This window comes from Nicotiana tomentosiformis, chromosome 9 (genome assembly GCF_000390325.3).
Source record: "Nicotiana tomentosiformis chromosome 9, ASM39032v3, whole genome shotgun sequence".
NCBI classification, from domain to species: Eukaryota; Viridiplantae; Streptophyta; class Magnoliopsida; order Solanales; family Solanaceae; genus Nicotiana; species Nicotiana tomentosiformis.
The window spans coordinates 7,536,323-7,552,134 of record NC_090820.1 but is presented as its reverse complement, the minus strand read 5'-3'; the positions used below and the strand labels follow the sequence as shown (position 1 = coordinate 7,552,134).

Below are 15,812 nucleotides of genomic sequence, written 5' to 3'. Positions count from 1 at the left end.
CTATCACGTCTTCCGCGTGGGCACGGGTGCCTGGACCCGGATCGCCTAAAAATTGTCTGGGCCATCAAAACGATCTAAGGAACTATAGTCACCGCCCCGCCATGACCGTTCCTCGTTTTTTGGCATTTTACGGCCATAAAACTGGAATTCTGGCAGATTCCCATATTTTCGTGTGCTATAATCACGCCTTCCGCGTGGGTCCGGGCCCCGGGACCCGGATCGCATAATCTCGTTAACCTTCAATATAACATGGCGTTACTTTTTTTATCTGATGTCTCCCGAAGGGACTATAACATGACATTACCCACTTTGATTATTTTCAATGTAAAATTTTATCTATCAATTTTTAAAAACTAACACATCATACGTCGTTAATCACGTTCCCCAAATAAACACTTAACGATACACTTATCTTACTCTTTAATAAACGTAGAGTGCGAAAATCAAACATAAAACGATTTCAACAAAGTGAGGAGGGGTTCGAAATCGGTATTTGGCTAGGATCTTTTACATGTGTCAAAATTTTAATAGTAATAGATTTAGAATTAAATCAGCTGTGGTAAAATCTTGAAGTCGTTGGAAAAAAATGCTGAACGTAGAAATTATAATTAATTTCAAATTAAAATTTATTTATCAGCTATATATGTATCGGAACCGCGCGCATGCATGCAGTTACGTAGATCCATTTGTGTAGCTGCAAAATGGAAAACCTGGTAAAGTTGAGGAAGGAAATGGTTTATCTAGCGTATTACTATCAAGAGGACAATTATCATAACACTAATACTATATCCGATTATCCAGAGGCGGAGTCAGGATTTGAAGCTAATGGGTTCGAGATTCTATTCCTTCTAAGTTACTGAGTTCTAAATTAATAATTCTTATATATTCAATGAATTTTTAAAGACAAATGTAGAGTTTAGATCAAAACTACTGGGTTCAGCTGAACCCGTGTCCGAAGCTCTAGCTCCGGCCCTGCGATTATCTATCCCTCGTTGACAGCTTTCTCAAGGAGTGCTCCAATGCAGCTAAGGAGTTTGATAAGTATATATGTTCTCTCTTTCTTCTCCAAATATATAATCTTTTGACAAATCAAGTATACTCTTGATTTTTGTTATTATATGTGTATTTTCCCTTTTTTATTTCTTTTCTTTTGGATATATTGGTGCTTCCCCTATAATAGGATCTGGCACAGTACGAATCCAGATTAGTCGGACCAATAGATATGTCGAACAAAGAGCAGACGCACGTTCGACGAAGCAGTGTCTCGGAAAATTATACTAAATATATGTATTAATATTGTGAGGACGGTTAAGTATAGGAAAAAATAACACCACTTCGGCTAGATTGTCTCGTGGCATGTCAGTTATGTTCTTGATTTTGCTCTAAGTATAGGAAAAAAATGACACCAATGGACTAAGGCTATTTCTTATATAGAAATATAATAATTAAAGTTACTAATTCTCGTTCTTCTATAAATTTCGATACCTCATACAACAGTTCCTGCGTACGCCCTGTGTCGGACAGTGATATTTGTTGTTGAATGTGTGCATGACTCTTTGGAAAATGACTCTAACACAAGGATTTGAATGATATGACCCACAACCTTCACCCGCACTACGTGTTTAAAAATACTCCAGGCATGGGAGATTGTTCAACTGCAGAGGAGATGAAGCAATTACTATCAAAACATGGGATTTATTTTGGCCATGTAAAAAAGCCTATGTTAATCATCCAACTAGATTTTGTGTATGTTAAGCATATTTGGTTTTGTTGGATTGATCAAATTTCTCTTTGATTTCTGAATTTGATTTAACATTTTTTGCTAAGCCATTTGAAATACATTTGCAGAGTGAGGTTGAAATACTAACAGATGAAAACCGGCATCCATGTTTGATGAAGTTAAAGGGTTCTGTTTTCAATATAAATGTTTACCCGGAAAATCGGATAGAGTTGAATTTGTACGCAGTTCTAAGGGTATGTGGTACAACTTGATACAAAATCGTAAAAAGAAATAGAAATATATAATCTTGACTATAAGAATGAAAGATAAAAACGGTGGAAAGGAGAAAAATGGTTGAACTAGATAAGATGAAGTAAAAGAGCTCAAAGGATTGATCTTTCAATATGAGAAGTAGTCTTTTGTTACAATGTGTGAATGTCTTGATGCTTACAGAAACAATAATCATCCCTTTTATAGTGGAGGGATCCCACTTTAGATATAATAAAAAATACATAGTGGAGAACCCATGATGAATTAGTTTTTCCCTAATTCCCGCCAGGATTCTCTCCCCTAGTGCGGTTGCAACGGTTCTTGTCTGTGAGCTCGATATTGATTCGAGCTTGGTACTGACTCGAGCCCTCGATCTTGAATCGAGCTCGATTCTGACTCGGAGTCCGGTATTGATTCGGGGTCGGTGCCGGTCGGTCTATGCATCTTAAGCTCGAAAACTTCGCTTTGCCTCGTAGTTTGATTTGGATACGAGCTCGATAATGATACCGAGCTTTGTCATTGAACGGTCTTAGAACTCGAAGCTTGATGACCTTACTTCGGACCTCAACCTGATATTACGCAGACGCCCTTCGATCAAAGTATTATCATCTCAATTAGTCCGTACGACGGACTAATTGGTTTTGACCGTATACAGATAGTTCCCTCGTTTCTCGGGAAGGATGTAACGAGAAATGATATAATTTTCCAACGGCATGATTAGATATATACTGAAGTTTGCATCGAGTTCGATCGTGACGTACGTGAAAGTTGTCCCGTCGGTTCAGTTTACCGAGGTATTTAATGTGTGTCAGATGATGGTCGGCCATTACCGATATTGAACCGCCACCACCCCCTTTTTCACCATTAATCACTTTTACATTTTCTGATCTCAAAATTTTCTAAGCATTTTATCATACATTCTGAATTCGTTTGTGAGTGTGAAACTTTCCTTCAGTGGTTTTTACTGCAAAATCTTTCTTTGAAACACCATATCTTCTTTATTTCCTTCTTCTAAACTCAAAAAATGGTAAAAACATCAAAAAATATTCCCCAAAAAGGAAGAGGTTTCTTCTTCACAGCCCGCCGATAAAACACCGGTGGAGCCACGACCTGAGGAGTTCGTTCCCGGAATGTGTCTTCTCACCTCCGATTTTAAGGTAGACAAAGGCTCGTTGGTTCCCGGTCGGTGTGAGCCGGTATCGAGGTATTTATGTTCGGTAACCAAAAAGCAACTTGCACAGTTAAAGACACATTGCAACTGAGATGTGAAGGAAGTGGTAATTCCGGCTCAAGACGAAAATATTACCACCTACGTGGAAGGGTTCTTAAGTGTGTATACTTACTCTTTTACATTAGGACCTTTCGACCCTGTTATCATCGATTTCTGTCGTCAATATCACATAACTCTAGGCCAGATTCATCCTTCATTTTGGCAGATCGTTATTCTGATCTGTTTCTTTGCAAACAAGATCGAAGGGATGCCTTTCACCCTCGACCATCTTATTAGATTGTATAGACCCTGCCTCTTTCGAGGTGGATCAATAAAATTTCAACTCCGGGCTACCAAGGTACTGTTCTCGAGCATAGACGAGGACAAGGATCGAGGTTGGATGAGCAGGTTCATTCAAGTGAAGACTTCGGATCTGATCTCAGACGAAAAAATGCCATTCCCCGAAAAATGGAATATGAAGCGTAAGTGTAATTCTGCTGTTTTATTCCCTATCATCTTGTTTCTTTGTTTCTTTCTTGTTGATATCTTTTTTGTGATGCAACGGTTCCTTGGATGCCCGATGCTGTTTCCGACCTTAAGAGCTGGGTACGGGCCCTGGCTTTGACCTCTACATACGCCGAACGTTCGTGACGTGATTTGGCAAAGGGCCGATGGGAGGCCAAAAATCATGGTAAGCCTATTTCTCATGTCTTTGAGAGTTCGAAAGAAATATTTTCCACATATTCAACCAATTTTCTTGTGTGTAGGCGTGGGTAGAGATGCGATTTTGAGGCCTCTGTCCGGCGAGGAAGAAGCCTCGGCCCCGGTTTCTAAACCGGTGAAGAGCAATAAGAGAAAAAGGGACTCTACTTTCGAAAATCCAAAACCGAAGGCAAGGTCGACTCGTAAGACGAGGAAGAATACCATCCCTTTGACCTTAGAATCAGTTCAGCGTCTAAGGGATGAAGACGAGGAAAAAGAAGATGACAGGTCCGTACTGGTGGCCCGAGTAAAGAAAACCACTGATGCTCCACAGGCAGCTGGATCGATGGTGGTTTATAAGGTTCCGCCTCGAACTGAGGATGTATCGGAGAACGATTTGGGCAGAGTCCCCGAGTCGTTGGAGATCGAGGATGCTTCCCATCGAAGCCAACATATAGGGAATATATCTGAAGGGGCTGTCCCCGAATCTCTTCGAACCGAAGAGAACGCCCCAAGTGATTCACTTAGGGCAGTAGCAATCGAAGACTCGCCCACCTTCCCTGCCTTTTCCGAAGGGGCGATACGGGAAGCCCAAGCTTTAGGAGCCCTCGAACTAGACAGGCCTCATGAGGGAGATGACCCTTTTTGTGACCTGTTTACCGGTGTCGAGGACGTTGCCGGCACTAGCGATGCATCAGATCTTTTTCACGGAGTGCAGCAGGCTTTGAATCAGGTAAGCCTTAAATCTTTATATTTGTTTTTTTTTTTTTACCTATTTACCTGTAATACCTTTATGCTTGTTTTTCTTTTCTTACTTCATTTCTTCTTTCTTCGTAGGTCGTGGAAGCTCATCGAAAAGCATGTTCTCGTTCCTGAACTGAGCTGCGTCGATACGAGGCCGACCTCCAACGGGTCACGGAGGAGAGAAATGCCCTTAAACTCCTCTTAGGGTAAAGGGGAGAGGAAATCAAGGACTTCCGAGCTGAGTTAGCTAAAGCTCACCAAGATCAGACCGATCTGACCGAGCAGGTAATGATACTTTTAAAAGCCTATGGGCTCGATACTGGAGCGATGGTTAATCTTTTAGTCTCACAGCTGCAGTAGAATATTGAGATAATCGGGAAACTCCGTGAGGAGGTCGATGAGACAAAGGCGGAGTCCTTAAAGTGGAAAGAAAGTATGGACCGCTTTGCTGCAGAGAGAGAGGCTGCTCGAGCCCAATTATCATCAGCCAAAGGTCAACTTCAAATTCTGAAGGAGAAAATCTTGGTTCAAGCAAGAAAAATAGAGGAACTCGAGGCTCGGTTGGCTTCTGAAATTGCCAAGGCCGAAAAGACAAAGGTCGATGCAGATGCATTTGTGGCTGTTTATCTAGCCGATACTGAAATTTCTCAATTACATGCAAGAGAGGAAGCCGAGACCGCTCAAACTCGAGCACATTGGATTGCTGAACTTGCCAAATGCCAATATCGAAGGGAAACCCTCGAGGAGATCCATGCTCGAGGCTTCGATCTTACTGAAGAGATAATAAAGGCAAGAGAGTTTGAAGCCGATGCTGGGGCCTTGGTCTCCGATGATTATGATGATGATGATGACGATGATGGGAGAAAGAGCGGGTCTCAGAGTGGGGAGGAGCCCGATGGAGAAAAGACTACTCTCGTTGATAATTAGGGTTTCAGTCCTGATCGAACGTTTTGTAAACATCATCATATATATAAAGGTCTTTTCTTTTCCCAACTTGTCTCTGTTTTCTTTTCTGCCTATTGAAGATTTTGTTTTACTTGTGCCTTTTGAAAATGTTCATAAGTTTGAGGCTTTAGGCAATTTTGATTGAATTCGTACTTTGTAGTCTTTATAACTAAGTGAGTACTTGCTTGAACTCGAAGTACGAGTGGCTCTTAGGCTTTATAGTTGAGTGAGTGATTGCTCGAACTCGAAGTATCGTAGCCCGTAGGCTTTATGGTCGAGTGAGTGATTGCTCGAACTCGAAGTAAGATAGCCTGTAGGCTTTATGGTCATGAACTTAGCTTTACCTGGGGCCGATGGTAGAGGGCTGATGATATCCATCCCCCATTTCATGAATGGCCATGAGGATAGAATTGAATAAAGTTGTTCTCCGGGTTGATGGATCATCGGTGCAAACCTTTGACATTTATCATATTTTCAAACAAACTCCTTAGTGTCCTTTTCCATGCTATCCCAGTAATATCCTGCTCTGATTATTTTGTGAATCAGTGGTTCGGCGCCAGAGTGGTTACCACAAGTGCTTTCATGGACCTCTCGTAAAACATAATCGGTGTCTCCTGGTCCCAAGCATACTGCCAATGGTCCATCGAACGTCCTTCTGTATAATGTTCCATCTTCAGCCAACGTGAATCGAGCAACTTTGGTTCGTAGGGCCCTTGATTCTTTAGGGTTAGATGGGATTTTTTTCATTTTTCAAATATTCAATATACTTATTCCTCTAATCCCAGGTTAAACTTGTGGAATTTATCTCAGCATGCCCCTCCTCGATTATGGATCCCGAGAGTTGAACGATAGTCCCAGAGTCAATCTCATCTTCCTTGACCGATGACCCCAAATTTGTGAGTGCATCGGCTTCACTGTTTTGTTCTCGAGGCACATGTTGTAAAGTCTATTCCTTGAAACGGTGCAAAGTTACCTGCAATTTGTCCAAATACATTTGCATTCTATCTTCTCGAACTTAGAAGGTTTTGTTTAATTGGTTCACCACTAGTAAAGAGTCACATTTGTCTTCAATGACTTCTGCTCCCAAGCTTTTAGCTAGCTCGAGACCTGCAATCATGGCCTCGTACTCGGCCTCATTGTTATTCAACTTAGAAGTTTTGATAGATTGCCTAATAATGCCACCCGTGGGGGGTTTCAACACGATGCCAAGCCCGGACCCCTTCACATTCAAAGCACCATCTGTGAAGAGGGTCCAAATCCCCGATGATGTACCTGATTTTAGCAAGAGTTCTTTTTCAACTTCGGGTACGAGGGTTGGCGTGAAATCGGCCACGAAGTCCGCTAAAATTTGAGACTTGATGGTCGTACGGGGTTGATATTCGATATCGTACCTGCTAAATTCGATGACCCATTTGACCAATCAGCCCGATAGTTCGGGCTTGTGTAAAATATTACGAAGTGGGTAAGTGGTCAAAGCGCATATGGGGTGACATTGAAAGTATAGTCTTAACTTCCTAGAGGCACTTATCAGTGCAAGTGCCAATTTATCTAAGTGTGGATATCTAGTCTCTGCTTCTCCTAAGGTCCTACTTACATAATAAACAGGAAATTACGTACCTTGCTCTTCTCGAACTAGGACGCCACTTACCGCAATTTTCGATACCGCCAAGTATAAGTAAAGTTTCTCATCTGTCTTCGGAGTGTGAATCAGTGGTGGGCTCGACAAGTATCGTTTCAATTGTTCTAATGTATGTTGGCATTCTGGGGTCCATGCGAAATTGTTCTTCTTTTTTGAGTAGAGAGAAGAATCTGGGGCTTCGATCCGACGACCTCGAAATGAATCGACCTAAGGCAGCTATCCGTCCGGTTAGCATCTGCACTTCTTTTACACTATCTACGACGGTGATGTCTTTGATAGCCTTGATTTTATCGGGGTTGATCTCGATTCCCCGATTCGATACCATAAAGTCAAGGAACTTACCCGAACCAACCCCGAAAGCACATTTTTCGGGGTTGAGCTTTATGTTATATTTCCTTAAAATCTCAAACGTCTCCTGCAAATGAGTCAAATGGTCCTCTGCGCGTAGGGACTTAACTAGCATGTCATCAATATAAACTTCTATTGACTTACCTATTTGTTCTTCGAACATTTTATTCACTAGGCGTTGGTAAGTAGCTCCTGCATTTTTTAGCCCGAAGGGCATTATATTATAACAATATGTTCCATACTTAGTGATAAATGAAGTCTTTTCTCGGTCCTCCGGGTTCATTTGAATTTGATTGTACCCGAAATAGGCATCGAGAAAAGTAAGGATCTCGTGGACGGTTGTGGCATCGATCATGCGATCGATGTTAGGCAGTGGAAAAGAATCTTTGGGGCATGCCTTGTTTAGATATTTATAATCTACACACATTCTAAGTTTGTTCCTCTTTTTAGGGACTACAACTACACTGGCTAACTATTCGGGATATTTTATTTCCCGAATCGACCCTATTTTGAGAAGTTTAGTTACCTCGTCCTTTATGAATGCGTGCTTTAACTCGGACTGAGGTCTTCTTTTTTGCTTCACTGGTTTGAACCTAGGGTCCAAGCTCAACCGGTGTGTTGTTATCGACGGTGGGATTCCTGCCATGTCTAAATGGGACCAATCAATACAATCTATGTTATCAATAAGAAATTAAATAAGTTTTTTCCTGAGTTCGGGGGTCAATCCCGTTCCCAGGTATACCTTTCTCTCGGGCAGATGCTCGATCAATATAACCTAAATGATATGTTGAGGTTACTCTTGTTCATCTTTTCTATTGGTGTCCCTTTCTCTGAAGTGATTCTTGGCTCGATCGCTGAGGAACTCTCGAAGGTGGCCCTCGTTGAATAGACGGGCTACTTCCTCCCTTAATTGCCTGCAATCCTCGGTCTTGTGGCCATGCGTACCATGGTATTTGCACATTGAATTCGGGTTTCTTTGGGAAGGATTGGTTTGCATGGGTTTGGGCCACCAAGTATCTTTGATTCTTCTGATTGCCGATACAATGCCCGATGCATCAACGCTGAAGTTATATTCCGATAACTGAGGTGCCTCTATAGGATCAACATATTTGTCAAAATCACTCTTGCTCATAAGTCCCCGAGAATTTTGTCCTCGATCACTTCTTTGATTGTTCCGGGCGTAATTGCGTCCCGAACCATTGTTCCTTCGATCTGCAATATATGGTTGATATCGATCTCTGTTCGACCTTGGCTCTCTGTCGATGTCCCTTTGGATTTTAATAGCCAACCTGTTTGGATGTACTGATCCGGAATGAGCTCCTAATTGGTCATCTTCGACCTTGATTTTTGATTGGTATCGATTGTGCACATCTGCCCAAGTTATCACTGGATACTCGATCAAATTTTATTTCACCCGACATGATGCTATCGAACTTCGCTCGTTCAACACTTGGGTGAAAGCTTGAACGGCCCAATCGTCTGTGACTGGTGGTAATTCCATGCGTTCCATTTGAAACCGGGACATGAACTCCCTCAGCATTTCATTATCTTTTTGTTTTACTTTGAAAAGTTTCGATTTCCTTGTTGCAACTTTTATGGCACCAACGTGTGCCTTTACAAAAGAATCTGCTAACATGGCAAATGAGTCGATGGAATTCAGTGGCAGGTTGTGATACCAAATCATTGCTCCCTTCGAGAGGGTCTCTCCGAATTTTTTTAACAACACAAATTTGATTTCGTTATCTTCTAAATCGTTCCCCTTGATGGCACATGTGTAAGAGGTGACGTATTAGTTGGGGTCTGTCGTTCCGTTATATTTGGGAATTTGGGGGTTGGTTTTGGGGCTACACTCGAAGGAAAAGGCTTTTGCACGAATTTTTTGGAATCCAACCCTTTTATCATTGGTGGAGCCCCCGGGATCTGATCGACCCTGGAGTTATATGTTTTTACTTTTTTATCGTTAGCTTCGATCCACTTTATGAGCTCCTCGAGTATCTTAGCAATTTCGGGAGTAGTCCCCGATTCTTGCTCATTTGACCTCATTATAGCTGGCTTCGTTCTGTGGGCAATATCTCGAGGTGAACCAGGCTGCGGCCTGCTTGGCACTTGGGTTTGGCTTTGCAACTTAGCTATCGCTACCTGTTGGACTTGCAGCATTTCAAAAATCATACGCAAGCTGACTCTGTTTTCCTCAGCGTTATGGGTGTCTCGAGCTGCAGATCGAGTGCCACCATGAATGCTATTTTCGAACGTTGGTTTTCCTCAAGGGCCACATGCGAATTAACGTCCAGTGGTACTTAGACTCGAGCTTCAGGTACTCCGGCTCGAGCTTCTACGGCATCGATAAGCGGCTTTCCGGACCTGGGCGTCATATTGTTGGTTTCATCTTGAAGGCCAGCTTCGTTATCGATAGGTAAAGCCATTAATTGAGGGTTTTCCATTGCTAATTCTGAAGTCAAAAATACTTTCAAAAGACAAGCATAAAACGGTGTGTGTTGCAGACTTGTATCAAATAACCACTTTTATCCTTAGCCCCACGGTGGGTGCCAAACTGTTTACCCAGAAAATCGGATAGAGTTGAATTTGTACGCAGTTCTAAGGGTATGTGGTACAACTTGATACAAAATCGTAAAAAGAAATAGAAATATACAATCTTGACTATAAGAATGAAAGATAAAAACGATAGAAAGGAGAAAAATGGTTGAACTAGATAAGATGAAGTAGTCTTTCAATATGAGAAGTAGTCTTTTGTTACAATGTGTGAATGTTTTGATGCTTACAGAAACAATAATCATCCTTTTTATAGTGGAGGGATCCCACTTTAGATATAATAAAAAATACATATTGGGGAACCCATGATGAATTAGTTTTTCCCTAATTTTCGCCAGGATTCTCTCCCCTAGTGCGGTTGCAACGGCTCTTGTCTGTGAGCTCGATATTGATTCAAGCTCGATACTGACTCGAGCCCTTGATCTTGACTCGAGCTCGATTCTAATTCGGAGTCCGGTATTGATTCGAGGTCGGTGCTGGTCGGTCTATGCGTCTTAAGCTCGACAATTTCACTTTGCCTCGTAGTTCGATTTGGATACGAGCTCGATAATGATACCGAGCTTTGTCATTAATCGGTCTTAGAACTCGAAGCTTGATGATCTTACTTCGGACCTTAACCTGATATTACGCAGACGCCCTTCGATCAAAGTATTATCATCTCGATCAGTCCGTACGACGGACTAATTGGTTTTGACCGTATATATAAACTTGCAGTTGTTTATGATGAAAAACCAAATAAATATTTGTCGGACGTGCTTCGTTCTGGTATTTGATCAGCTATTTGAAGAAATCTTCACCTGCTATAGTTTGGTGGCTACTAAATTTAGTAGTTTTGTGTGTTTTGATTTTGACTTATCATTTGTTTCTTGGGTAGGCGAAGACTTTGGATGGGATGATAGAATGAAGATAGCAACTCAACTTGCAAGCCTTTTCACATGGTTGCATGAGAGACAATTTGCATTTGGTGGTATGGAACCTTAGAGCATAATGATTGTTAAGGTAACAACTAATCAGAGGCGGATCCGGGATTTAAAGTTTATGAATTCGTACAACGACCTCATGTTAATATGCAATAATAATTGTGTTTACTATTAAATATTATAGATATTTAGTCAACTTTTTAATACAAATACAGGATTTGAGAAAAAGGTAGTAGGTTTACGTGAACCCTTAACTTATAAGCTAGGTCTACCCCTACAGTTGAACCCCATAGACGACCTTCTCGTTGACGTTTTACAAGTTACTATTTCATTGGCTTGTAGGGGCGTAGGTAGGTGGATGCAAGGGGGTTCGATTGAATCCTCTTCGCCTGAAAATTATACTGTGAAGTATGCTAAAATGAAAATTTTCTGTATAATGATATAAATTGTTACTTCCCCCAGCATTACAAAAGCTTATGGTGTTGCGCCACAGGGGTTTTAAAAATTGTTTTAGGTTGCAAGATCAAATTATAGGTGTGACGATCTAGTACTTTTTGAATCCCCTTATATGAATTCCTAGCTCCGGTACTATTTGCAGGACTTCAACATAAACGTATTGAACTTTGGTTTCCTGGTTCGTGTAAAGGATGAGAATAACGGAGTACTTACCATTCCTTATTTGAATCTCCCTTATGCTCCAGAGGTTTATGAGGGTACAAGGGTCTATTGTACTCAGCCTTACCTTGCATTTCTGCGATAGATTGTTTCCACGGCTCGAACCCGTGAACTCCTGATCATATGACAACAACTTTATCAGTTACGCCTAGGCTCCCCTTCACTTTATATGATCAAACAGTTTCTTAATATGAATATACTAAGCCTTTTGGGTTGTCTGTAGACCCCCCAAAGAGTGCTGGTTATAAAGACCAAAGGAGATCTCTTGATGTTTCTGTGTACATTGAATTTTTGTGCCTGAATTATGTATCTGCACTTCTTAGTTGTTCTCTGACAATTCCTTTTGGATACAGATATCTGATATTCCACGCGGACAGCGTCAAGTTATGCATCATTCGGACAGTATTCGCAATGTTCTTGGAATACCTCTCATCTTAACATTAGTAGTTGGTGGCCTGGGAATCCTTTTGTTTAAGAGCCTGCAACACTGAAACTGATTCTTTATCCAAATATTTTCTGTGTAGAGATTGTTCAATTTGTTTGTATGTATATGATTAAGTGCGTATTATCTTCGCATGATTATCAGTTTGTAATGTATTACTTATTGATGGTGAAACAGAGAATTGGTTGTTTTTCGTATGTTGTTAGCCCCTTAAATGGTGTACAGTAGCATGTAGTTGGAGCAATATTATGTGTTGTGCGGTCTATGTCAACACTACAGCTAAGAACGATAACAGACAAAGCAAGGAAGAAAAAAAGTGGTGAAGATTTGACAACAGAAATTAAAACTAGAAATTCTCCCAACAATGATAATATCAAAAAGCAATAAAAAATATCGGTACAGATACCAATATTATTCGCCTCTCAAACCATTGTTTTTTTGGGTGGGTTGGGGGGGGGGGGGGTTACCATTAACAAATCAAAGAATCACACACCTAAGAGCATCTTAAATCCTAACTAATAAGGTCTAAGACCTCAGTAACCAGGCTCTAATTACATAGTCTGTAAACAAAAGAAAGACATGTCCTAGCTCTTCTACCTTCTCACAACATTTCTACCCTCTCCCTAATCTCATTATGTATTTGTTGTATCACACAATTTCTATTAACATTGATATTTCTATACAATTTCCATTCCTACCTATCCAAGTATGGTATGTCAGTGCTCCTACTACAACTGCCATAGTCTCCTTTTTTAATCTTTTCTGGTGCTTTCTCCTTACCTGTTGCAGCCATTGGTTTGGGTGTGTTAGCTGAAATTCTTGCGCTATCCAAGCTCTGATCTCCTCTCCCAATGCTTTGGCCCAATCATATTCAAAGAATAGATGATCCCTGCTTTCTTCACTGCCCCAGTCACATCCCTATTGTTCTGTATTCTCTAGTCTTTGCTCTAGGCCCCTTCATTGCTAAGTAGCTACTTGTTATTGAGTATTTGCATTGGTTGTCAGTATATATCTTCCCTCAGAGTACCAGCTCCTCATGCCTGCCTTCATTTTGTGCAATTTCCTCCAATACCAACTGCCGTCAGAGGGTGGTGAATGAGACTAAACATCAACGTTTTTCTTCATATACACTCCATGAACAAACTTCACCAATAGCACATCATTTTTCCTCACATAAGAGCCAAAATAGTCCCTACTGAAGCCAAATTCCATGATCCACAATCTTTTATGTTTAGACCCCCAAACGTTTTTGGTAGGCATACCCTTTCCAAGGATACTAGTGCTATTTTCCTCCTCTCTTTTGTACTTCCCTACAAATAGTCCCTACACCTTCTATCCACAACTTTGAGTATGCTCTGTGGCAGTATGAATACAGCTCCCCAAAAATTATGTAAAGAGAACCAAATAGAGTTTATCACTTGCACTCTCCCTGCATAGGACAAGTGCCTAGCAGATACATCAGTGATCTTTTCTGTAATTTTTCTTATTAGTTGGTGACAATCCATTTTGTTCCACTTTTTTTGTGAGAGTAGAAGCCTCAAGTATCTCATAGGAAACAAGCCAATAGAGAAGCATGTTATCCTAGGTAATTCAGCTTTAATATTCTCATCCATCCCTGCAATGTAGATATTTGATTTTTCTAAATTTGCTATCAAACCTGTTGTTTCACTTATGTGTTGTAATAGAGGCTATATTTCCCTTACAAAATATCATTAAATCATCTGCAAAGATAAGAAGAGTTAGTTTCAATCCCTTGCACATAGGATGGAACCTATAGTCAGGCAATTGAGACATCTTGTTTAGCACTCAGTTCAGATACTCAATGACCATTACAAATATGAAGGGAGATATTGGATCTCCCTGCCTAAAACCCCTCCTGCTTTCAAATTAGCCATACCATACTCCATTAACTTTCACATAAAACTTTGTTGATTTGATACTTACCATAACCAACTTTGTAAATTTCCTGGGAAAGCAATACCCATTCAATATATCTTCAATAAAATCCTATTTCACCATATGCTTTCCTCAAATCTATTTTCATCATACATCTTGGGATTGTCTTCCTGTTGTAGTGCCAGAACATTATGGACTAAAGATCTCCCCTTAACAACTAATGCTGGTAGTATCTCTTTTAGTTTCTTACTCAGTATCTTAGAAATGCACTTGTACATAACAAGAAATTGGTCTGAACTGCCCAAATCAGGGAAACACCAATAGTAACACTAATGATAATTTTAAATAAAATATTACAACAAAAAGGGTAGCTTTGTACAAGAATAAAGTTCAGAGAGAAAATTAAACGATTTAAGGCAATTAGCCAGTTTACAATGCAGTTGCGCCTAGAAAAACAAGGAAATTTCATGGTTGCCACTTTACAGTCTTGGTTCCTCTGAATAAACACGACTTGCTGAAAAAAAGAACATTTTTGACAAATTAAAAAAAAAGCACTTTTGGCCAAATAGGCTATTAATACAATCTTTTATGTTTAAAGTAATGCCGCTGAAAATCTTTACTTTCTCTTCATCTTTTACAGTAAATATTGTGGCATGGGAGGTTAACCCATCTTTACAGCCAAATCAAATATTGTTGCATGGGAGGAAATTTTCTTTTCCAAATAGTTTGAACAGTGATTATATATCCAAAATATTATTCTACCTTACATTGTTACCTTCTAAGTACCCCTCCCCAGGAAAATTATTTATTATTTATTAAAGAAAAGAAAGTAAACAACCACCATCACTCAATAAAGGGGACTCGAGGAACAAGAAAATTAATGTCAAACTTCCCAATCTTGCATCTCATTAATATGTGTCGAACAAATAGCCAAAATGTTTTCTCCCTCAGTTAATAGAGCTGGATTTTTCATCATTATATCCTCATCTGAAAATAATATTTCTTCAAATTTTTCACTTTCCAAACACAGACATTGAATAATGCTCTTCTCGTGGGCATTCTCAACCATAATCATATAAACAAATCCATCATCTACAACCATTTTCCCACTAAAGTAATGGCACCGACGTAGGGTGTTAATTTGAGCTCAAACCTATTTGACCCGCCCAATCCGCTCAAGGTTGGACTGGTTATTGATCCGTCCATTTATTGAACTTAGCCCATCTTGATCCAACTCAATTCAACTCATCAAAAGTTTGGTTGATTTTTAGCCCAGATTGATTCACGAGTAACTTTGCTAAAATATCTTTAAAATATTTTTTGTTTTTGTTTGATATGTTATATATTATATTACCATAAAAAAAGAAAAAATATGTTATTTGATAATTAAACAATTCATAAGAAAATCATACACATTAATTAAAGTTTGGTAAGAGTTGGACGGGTTGGGCTATGATCCAAATTTTAGCCCAACTTAACCCAACACATTTTAACCCAAGCTATTTTTGGGCGGGTCAATTGACTTAGCCCATTTTAACTCGCCCAAAATCAACGCAACCCGTTCATTTGACACCTCTGGTAGCAGACAAGGAAACGTGAAGACTTACAATATAGAGTATGTGTTAATATGTATACAGAAAGTTGCAGAAATATTCAATCAATACTAGTACTTCACAATTCCAAATTAATCGAGATCCATTATTATTCAATCAACTCTGGATTTTTGTTCTATTCGAAAGTTTGAAGATTGT

The 15,812-nt window shown here is 40.0% G+C and overlaps 1 long non-coding RNA gene across 3 annotated transcripts; it reads left to right on the top strand.

Moving 5' to 3' along the window:
* Positions 1–654: 654 nt before the first annotated feature.
* On the top strand, positions 655–12,360 carry LOC117277161 (uncharacterized). Of its 3 annotated transcripts, none has more exons than XR_004507436.2 (3): positions 655–1,041; positions 11,003–11,127; positions 12,077–12,360. It is a non-coding gene; the product is annotated as an uncharacterized lncRNA (long non-coding RNA). The 3 variants fall into 3 exon arrangements; XR_004507437.2 differs by lacking the exon at positions 12,077–12,360 and adding an exon at positions 11,647–12,067; XR_004507438.2 differs by lacking the exon at positions 11,003–11,127.
* The last annotated feature ends 3,452 nt before the right edge of the window (positions 12,361–15,812 follow it).